Source organism: Theropithecus gelada, chromosome 6 (genome assembly GCF_003255815.1).
Source record: "Theropithecus gelada isolate Dixy chromosome 6, Tgel_1.0, whole genome shotgun sequence".
NCBI lineage: Eukaryota > Metazoa > Chordata > Mammalia > Primates > Cercopithecidae > Theropithecus > Theropithecus gelada.
Genome location: NC_037673.1, coordinates 141600462 through 141609583, shown reverse-complemented (window position 1 = coordinate 141609583; position 9122 = coordinate 141600462). Strand labels below are relative to the sequence as shown.

The window sequence follows — 9122 nt, the reverse complement described above, 5'->3', positions numbered from 1 at the left end:
TAAAGAGCTGTCTTAGAAGATATGTTATGCAGATTTAATGCAGTAACAAATAACCACACTGTCTTGGTGACTTAGCATAACAGTGTATTTCTGGCTTACATTATGTGTAGGGACTGTGAGTCAGCTGCTGTGGCTCTACTCTGCAATTCCTCATTGCTGCATGGCAGGACATAGGCTCAAGGAGCAGACCCAATTTGGGACATGCAGTTCTTATGGTAGAGGACAGAAGAACAAGAGGGTTGGCAGAAACAAGTGATGCCTCCTAATACTTGTGCTCTGATGTGTATGTCACGTTCACTCGCATTCTTCTGGTCAAAGCACATCTCAAGGCCAAATCCAACATCAACGCAGTGGGGATTGATAACCAAATGAGTGACTGAGGCATCTCTCAATTATGGAGGTTCATTAAACCAGCTTTAGAATGCATCTGAGGACAATATGTGCCACAGACATAACTGTGGCTATTTATCCAAAGAGGTTTTCAGGAAGTTTGGTATTTATACATTTCCTTAAAGGTGAGGAAGGCATGTAGGAAGAGGGGCAGGTGGGCAGTAAGGTGAATAGTTGCATTCCTGTGAATAGTTGCATTCCTGTGAAACTCAATTTTCCATGAGATAAGGTAAATTTCTGAAGAGTAAAAAGGAGTAAAAAAGAATAAATTATGCAGACATCTCTGGGTAGGTTGAAGAAATGAGTTTTGACTTTGTTCTGCACTTGGGAAAATAAGCTTGGAATGAACATTATTAATGTGGGTTTCAGGAGCTAGACTTAGATTGTAGACCTAAAGTTACAATTGGCATGTCCTTGTTTATGGGAGGTCAGCAATTTATTTACTTGTGAATGATCTGTGGGGGCAGCCCTTTGCAGATGCCTGAGGCTTTTACCTTTCCATGAGGATCTTGCTGATGCACAGCATTAGTAACAGATATTTCTTTGGAAGAGGGTGTTGCAATGACTCAGCCTCCTCTGGGTTTAAGAATCCTTTTGCATAAGAAGTTTGGGAGGTCCTGAGATTTAAAATTTTCCTTTACAGGATGTATACTCCTTTCAGGGCAGGGATACTGCAAGAGACACAACTGTGGTTGAGGATGTATCATCTTCTTACAGGATGGAGAGGAAATGATAATGCAATCTACCACTGAAGATCCCTTCCTTGTAATCTTATTAGGGCAGCATAAACCATTTATGTACCATAGTTGGTAACTCAGCAGCTTTCAGGATTCTTCCTCAATGCCAATGAAGACAGAACCTATGGAAATCTGAGGTCAAGCATCTTCTAGCAACTCATTCAAGTTCTCAGATAGTGGACTAGCACCTTCTCTTAGGAAACTTCTCACTACACTCTAAATAGCATGATCTAATTAGACCAGCTAACTTAAGCCAAAATTCTTGACATGACCTGTGCACTGGCTCCTGTTTAGTCCTCTAAACATTTTTGACATTCTTCACCAGAACCTTTATGATCCAGATAAAAATACTGCTCGAAGTTAGGAACATACTATGTTTTCTTTGTATGTGCTCTTCCCTTTGCCTGGAATTTGTTTCCTGCTAGGAAACATTTACAAAGCTTACCATCTTATCCTATGTACACACATAAGTGTGGCATTTGTCGTTCAGCAGGCTCTAGGATGGCAAATCTGCCACATTTTTTCCCTAATAGGAAAATCTTTGTAGGCAAAATAATAATAATAATAAATAATAGTAATAATAATAATCTTGGATGTCAATTGAAAGAGAAATGAACCAATGTTTCAGCAAAAGAACACAGATGCATTGTTCTCATTAATCCTAATTTCCCATCCCCACCAGCGCTGATTTGAGTGCCAATTCATGTTGCAAGGAAAGCACCCAATTCTCTATTTCCCTGAGGCCTTCAAGCCAGGGCGGTAGCTGACTTCAGCACTCCCTCTGGGCTTGACAGCAACTGGAGGAGCAAAAGTACTTAATGCTTGGGTTGACCAATGAGTAAATTACACCATTTTGAGTGACAGCTGTATAATTCTCCAACAACTGTACACCTTGTCAAATAAAAGAACATGCTACAATCACAGGATTGAGGGGCTCTGTCACCTTACCATAAGAATATCAGCCTGTGACCCTCTTTTCTTTCTATACTCTGAAGGGTTGAGTGTTTGGCCCTCAGTTACTTGTGTATTTATATATGCTTTACATACATATTTATGCAGCAATGACAAGAAAGAGAATGGCTCAGTGAAATGCTGATAGTCTGCTAAGGTCACTGAAAGTTGTGCATCTATCTTCTTCACCTCCTGCATCATAATATTATGGTCCTGTTACATTTCCTTTAGATACAAAATATTACATTTGTTTTTTTTACTTAACTGATAGATGGTTGGAATTATTATTTTAATTTTGCAAAATCCACAAAGAGGACCAGTCTTAATAATCTGGAGGAGAGATTAATATAGCTCATATAAATACACATTGCCTTGGAAAATACCCTCATCCTCCTCAGGTCTCAGCTGTGATGACACTTCCACTGGGTCATTCTGAGCCAGGTGTCCAGCTCTGTGCTTCTACATGTAGTTTGTGCACTGACTGGGTAGACTCTATTTCTTGAGACAATGTTTCTTTAGTGTTTAGTCTACAGATCTGGATGCAGACTAGGTCTTCAGTAAGTATTCATGGAATAGATGGCATAAGTGAATTCTTACTGCAGTTGCTTGTTCTTGTCTTGTAGACCAAGGAAAGTTCTTGGGTTGGACTAGGCCACCAAGAAAATGGAAATGGGAGTTGGAACGCTTTTTAGGAAATACTCTGACCAAATCAGACATGTTTAGAATGCAACATTTTTACTGCTCTGGGCTTCTCCTTTCTTTATCAGGAAGTACTCTGAGGCAGAGAATAATGACTGACATACCTGGTATGAAGTATTTACTCTGACTTTGATTAAGAGTAAGGACTTTTTAAGCAAGTTGGTTTAAAACTTCTAAGCCTCAGTTTTCTCAACTGTAAAATAGAATAAATAATACCTATCTCACGGAGTTGTTGTGACGAGTAAGTGAGATTGTGAGTGTTTGGGCAAGAGTAAGCACTCAGTAGTTGTTAGTTGTTATACTTGATATCGCTAATAGTATATTTCTGATTTAATTATCAGAATAAGAAGGGTCAGGAAAATGAAGTAAAGCTACTAAGTATGAGCAGATTTCAGAAGGCCATATGATTAAATATTATTGATAACTTATATTTTCTTACATATAACCTTCCACTACTGATAACAAATTAAGAATACTCAATGTAAATATAATCAATATTCAAATAAGGGTGTCTATTTTCCATTCACTTTATAGAAAAGTAGCATAAACATAAATGTAAAAACTCTGAAAGCATTGTGGTTGGTAAACATTATGCTTCCCCTACCCCTGTCCTATTCAGATCCCAAGATTGGTTATATTTTAAAAACACACTTGTTTTGTTAATCTGATTTAAGAAAAGGGAGGAGTTATTAATTACACATAATGCTTAGTCTAGCTGGTAAGAAACTGACATTTTGGCCTTTGTTAACAGAATTGCTTTCTTAGTGATTACTCATTAGGGAGTAATACTAGGTGCCCTTGGTTACAATAGAAAGGATGTTTACTGCCTCAGAAGACAGGTAGCTGTGACCTGAATGGACTTTCTCTTTTCCATGACTGTCCTGAGAAATGCTGGGTCAGTAAGTACTTTTATTTTGAGACGGAGTCGGAGTCTCACTCTGTCGCACAGGCTGAAGAGCAGTGGTGCAATCTTGGCTCACTGCAGGCTCCCCCGGGTTCACGCCATTCTCCTGCCTCAGCCTCTCGAGTAGCTGGGACTACAGGCACCCGCAACCACGCCCGGCTAATTTTTTTTTTTTTTTTTTTGTATTTTTAGTAGAGGCGGGGTTTGACCGTGTTAGCCGGGATGGTCTCGATCTCCTGACCTCATGATCCGCCCGCCTCGGCCTCCCAAAGTGCTGGGATTACAGGCGTGAGCCACCGCACCCGGCCAGTAACTACTTTTTTAAGAAGCAAGTCTGCTCTATCTTCTCAGCTGTAGGTCAATGAGAGTAAATTACCTTTTTCTAGTTTTAATTTTAGATTCCTCACATCAGTGAGGAATTCTACTGCCCAACAGGTTTGTGGTGACTGCCTTCTCCAAGTCTATCTTCTTTGAAATGACAGTGTGGCAATATCAATAGCCTCATAAAAAAAGGTGGAATTTCTCCTCTGAAAACAATGTTCTATTTCAGGATAGGATGTAAGGGCATGCCTATGGAATGAGAGACAAGCAGAATTCCTACCTGGAATACCATGTATGTGTGGTGAAAATCCGAACTTCACATTTTGAGAGAAGCAGACAAAGAGAACCTGGTTCAGATTATGTCCTTCATTTTAGCGGAAATAGCACTGGCTTTAGAATCACACAGATTTTAAGTTTATATTCTGGCTCTTGCATGTTCTAGCAGTGTGATCATGGGTAAATTGGCAGACCTCTCTGAGCCTCAGAGTCTCATTGTTAAAATTAGTAATATGTAAAAATCACTGTCTAAAATGCATGCAGGATATGAAATACATAATAAATGGTAGTCACTTGAAATAGCAGAAGTAGTGTATATATATATATGTGTGTGTGTGTGTGTGTGTATGTATATATATCCATATCTAGATATTTTATTTTGGACCAATGGAAACTTGTATATGTAATAATATTAATAATGAGAAATTACATTGAGTGCCTATTACGTGATAGATTGTTATTTTTAATATGCGTATTATTTAGTTTTATACTCATGAATGTTTAAGAGGTGGGTATTATTATTTGGTAGATTAAGAAATTCACAAATAAAGAATAAATTACTGAACATGAAGAGGTGCTATAATCTTCCGAGACTTTTGAGTCACATGAATTTTTTTTCTATTATAGAGTTAATTTATCCAGAATTTTCTATTTACCCTGGAGGGAACAGATAGTCCCATGAGACAAGATTTATTCATTAAGTTGCCAGTCTAGTTGAGACACAAAAATATATGTCCAAATAATGAGTGATCAAGCCTTATAATTGGCGACCATGATACTGTTTAGAGAGAAAGACGCAACAAGACCTTACTCTTTTCCTTCTTCATCCATTCGCTCCTCTACTAAGTAATCATCTGGGACACTCATTCTGACTAAAGTCAGTGCTAGGTACCAATGTGGAATCTGGCCTCAGATTTCCTGGGCTGGAAGCCCTACTTCCCCAGTTATCTGATGACTGACCTCAGGCAAGCCACTGAATTTCAAGGTTCAGTTTATTCATTTGTCAAGTGGACATAACAATAATATTATTCACCTCTCATTGTTGTGATAAATGAATAAGAAAATGTATACTAAGCCACTAATACAACTTCTGGAACATAATATACACTTTATTATCATCATCAACATCATTATTACTTTTGAAAAAATACTTTCCGTACTCTGAGAATGCTAGACACCTCACAAAGGTGTCAGTCAGCATAACCTAGGATATATTATGGTTCCATCAACCTCTACACGAGACACTAGTGTTCTAAAAGTTTCAATGTGTTTTTTAAAAATCTGATACATTAGCTAGGATGGTGTATGCATGAGTGAGTGTGTGTGCAAGACAGGGAGAGAGAGTGGGGAACAGAGAGAGAGAGAGGGAGAGAGAGGTTTTTTTCTACATTACTCCCTGAATACAACATTCTGGGAGTAACATTCAAGCAGAGTAAGCCACAAAAACAGTGGACAGCGAAGAATATTCATTTTGGGGCTAATGTCTCCTCCATTGATCCATAGAGGAATATTTAGCAGAGTTTGACTTAAATGTCCTGACTCATAGGAACAAGGAGACACCTTCTCCCTTTAGTTTCCATCCAGGGAATAGTTTAGCAACTCTTGTACCACTTTTCCACCAAGACGTCATTACATTGATTTCAGTTTAGCAGAGAGAAGAAGATGGTAAAGTTGAACATGCTCAGATAAGTGTGGGGGATTCAGAGATTGACTGTCCAATGTTAGCATATCCTCTGAAGCACTTCAGACTCAATTTTAGTAGGCAGTCAAACTGTCCATGAGAGGTGCAACTGTGTAACCCTATTACTTATTTATACAAACTGTCCTGAAATTGCCAGTGCAGATTTTAAATCACTTTATAAAGCCTTAAAAGGAACCATAGTGCCTTGCATTGTCTCTTGTTTCCTGACTCTCTCCCTCGGTATAGGCCACTGTTAATGACATGCATAGGATCAGCATTATATCCAGTTTAGAGTGGATAATCTTTGGGGTTCAGTGTATACTGCACAGGTGACGGGTGCAGCAAAATCTCACAAATCACCACTAAAGAACTTACTTATGTAACCAAATACCACCTGTTCCCCAATAACCTGTAGAAATAAAAATAATAATGATATAATGTCAAAAGTCATGACAAAAAATGAAATAAAAAAAGAGTGTATCATCTTTAGGAGCTGCCCTGACTTGTAATGTAGGCATTGCAGAATACAGCAAAAGCCTGGAATAGACCCTGTGGTGGTTTTTAAAATATGTCAACACAATGTTAATTTTCCCTCTGAAAGATGGGCTCTGATTTCCCTCTTCTTAACTGTGGGTTGTATTTAGTGAACTGTTTCTGATGAACTGCATATGGTTGAGGTGAAAGTGTGTAATGTTTGACATTAGGGTATATAAGGCTTTCTCCTTGTTCTCTCTCCAGAAAGAAACCAGCTACATTGTCATGAAGACACTCCAGCTGACCTATGGAGAGGTTCATGTGTTAAGAAACTGCAACCTGCCACCAACAGCCATGTGAGTTAGCCATCATGGAAATGGATTTTACAGCTCCATTCAAGCTTTCAGATGGAGGCAACCTGGGCTGACAGCTTGAGCACAGCCTCTTGAAAAATCTCTGAGCCAAAACCAACCATTTAAGCAGCTCCTGAATTTCTGACCCACAGATATGCTGACAAAAATGTTTATTGTATTAACCCACTATTTTTCTTTTTAATCACAACGTACTAGCCTATTTTGGCAAATCTTTTTCAAGAGATTCTTCATTTTTTTCCTTTTTTTTGAGACAGAGTCTCGCTCTGTTGCCCAGGCTGGAGTGCCGTGGTATAATCTCGGCTCACTGCAACCTCCGCCTCCCAGATTCAAGCAGTTCTCCTGTCTCAGCCTCCTGAGTAGCTGGGATTACAAGCACTCACCACCATGCCCAGCTAATTTTTGTATTTTTAGTAGAGACGGGGTTTCACCGTATTGGTCAGGCTGATCTCAAACTCCTGACCTCATGATCCACCCACCTCAGCCTCACAAAGTGCTGGGATTACAGGTGTGAACCACCGCACCCAGCCTTTTTTTTCTTTTAATTGTAATTTTATAGCTCCCCACCGCAGCTGTCTCCCACTCTTCCCTTCGATGATGACGTCTGCAGGCTTCAGGGGGATCTTGGAACAAAGCTGGGTCCTGGCAGCCCCACTAGGTTGCCAGCTGGGGAGAACAAGTCACAATTACAAATTATCACAACAATTAGCACCTGCACTTGGAGGCTCTGTAAATTGAGGAGGCCCCAGCTCCTCATTGTACAGGGATCTATCTGTCGGTGACCTTACTCTGGAGATGATGGTATTCCTTCAGTCTGAGGGAATTGATGATGAACCCGGTGTCATCAATTGGCTCATAATCACCTTGCACGTTCATGCTCACCAGCTCCTCGTTGTAGAGAGAGAGTGGGGACTCCCGGCCAAGGACGTACACCTGGCCCTTGAGGGCAGGCACCTGCACTTTCCCTTCCGCCTGCTCCTGGGACTTGGCAAGGCAGGGGCAGACAAACTCACACTCTGGGCTATGCCAGCAACCGGTGTATATCAGCTCAGCAAATTTCAAGCCCAGGCCTTGTTTGGTTTTGTGCATTTCCCAGTCCATGGTGAAGGTCTTGATGTCTAAATGAGCATGGTAAAGGATGATGCCTGCTGGGACCTGGTAGATACCTCGGACCTTCATCCAATGAAGTTGTTCTCAACGATAGCAATACAACCCACGCCGTGCTTGCCCGCAACTTCGTTCGGCACACGAAGAGCTCCACGGAGGTCTGGTGGGTGGGCCATCCTTGACGTTGGTCACCTTCACAGGGACCCCTTTTTTGAACTCGATCTCGACAATGTCAGGGGTGTTGGGGGCTTTGGCTGGGTCCTGGGTCTTCGTGTAGAGACGTGGAGGCACTTAGTTCTTGGTATTCTGTGGGATTCCAGCCTCGTAGCTGATGATGGGCACGAGGTTCTCATCCATCCTCCACGGGTTCTTGGGAGTGACCGGGATGGGAGTCCCACGTTGTTTTGCATATTCCATCAGGTCATTGGGGCCCTTGAACCAGTTGTAGAACTCGGGCATCCTCCAGGGAGCAACGACCTTTATCTGGGGGGCCAGCGAGTAGCAAGTGAGCTCAAACCGGACCTGATCGTTCCCCTTTCCTGTGGCGCCATGGGACACATACTTGGCTCCCTCCCGCTGGAGTATTTCCACTTGTTTGCAGTCGATGCAGGACCTGGTGAGAGAGGTACCCAGGAGGTAGCAGTCCTCATACAGTGTGCTGGACTGGATGGCTGGCCAGATGAACTCCACAAACTCCCTGCTGATGTCCTCAATGAACACTTTTTTGGCTCCAAGCTTCAGTGCCTTCTTCCTGGCTTCCTCGAAGTCTTTCTTCTGGCCAATACTGGCCAGGTAGGCAATGACATAGCCTTGTCCTTCAGTCACATGAGGATACGGGAGGTGTCCAGGCCACCACTGTAGGCCAGAACCACGGAGCCTTTGCTGGACATAGCGTCTGGGATTGGAGGCGCGAGTTCCCGGTGCAGTGAACCACTCGGGCCCCAGCAGCGGTGGCAGGCAACAGAGCAGGTGACTCCTCATTTAAAATTGTTTTTTTTTTTTTTTTTTTTTTTTTTTTATTAAGAAAATAGACTCACACAAAGAAATTGATGAGTTGCCAAAGTCAGGGATTATATGTCCCCTTGTTAGCACCTCCAACTTCTAATTAATTGTTCCTGGGCTGGCTGTGGTGTCAGGGACTGAGTACAGAATCACGCCGTGGCATGTATAGAGGAGGGAATACTTAGGAAGCCCAGCTAGTCTTATGAACA

The 9122-nt window shown here is 41.6% G+C and overlaps 1 pseudogene; it reads right to left on the bottom strand.

Annotated features, from left to right (window-relative positions):
- Positions 1 to 7572: 7572 nt before the first annotated feature.
- Positions 7573 to 8801, bottom strand: LOC112626828 (annotated as a pseudogene).
- Positions 8802 to 9122: the final 321 nt, after the last annotated feature.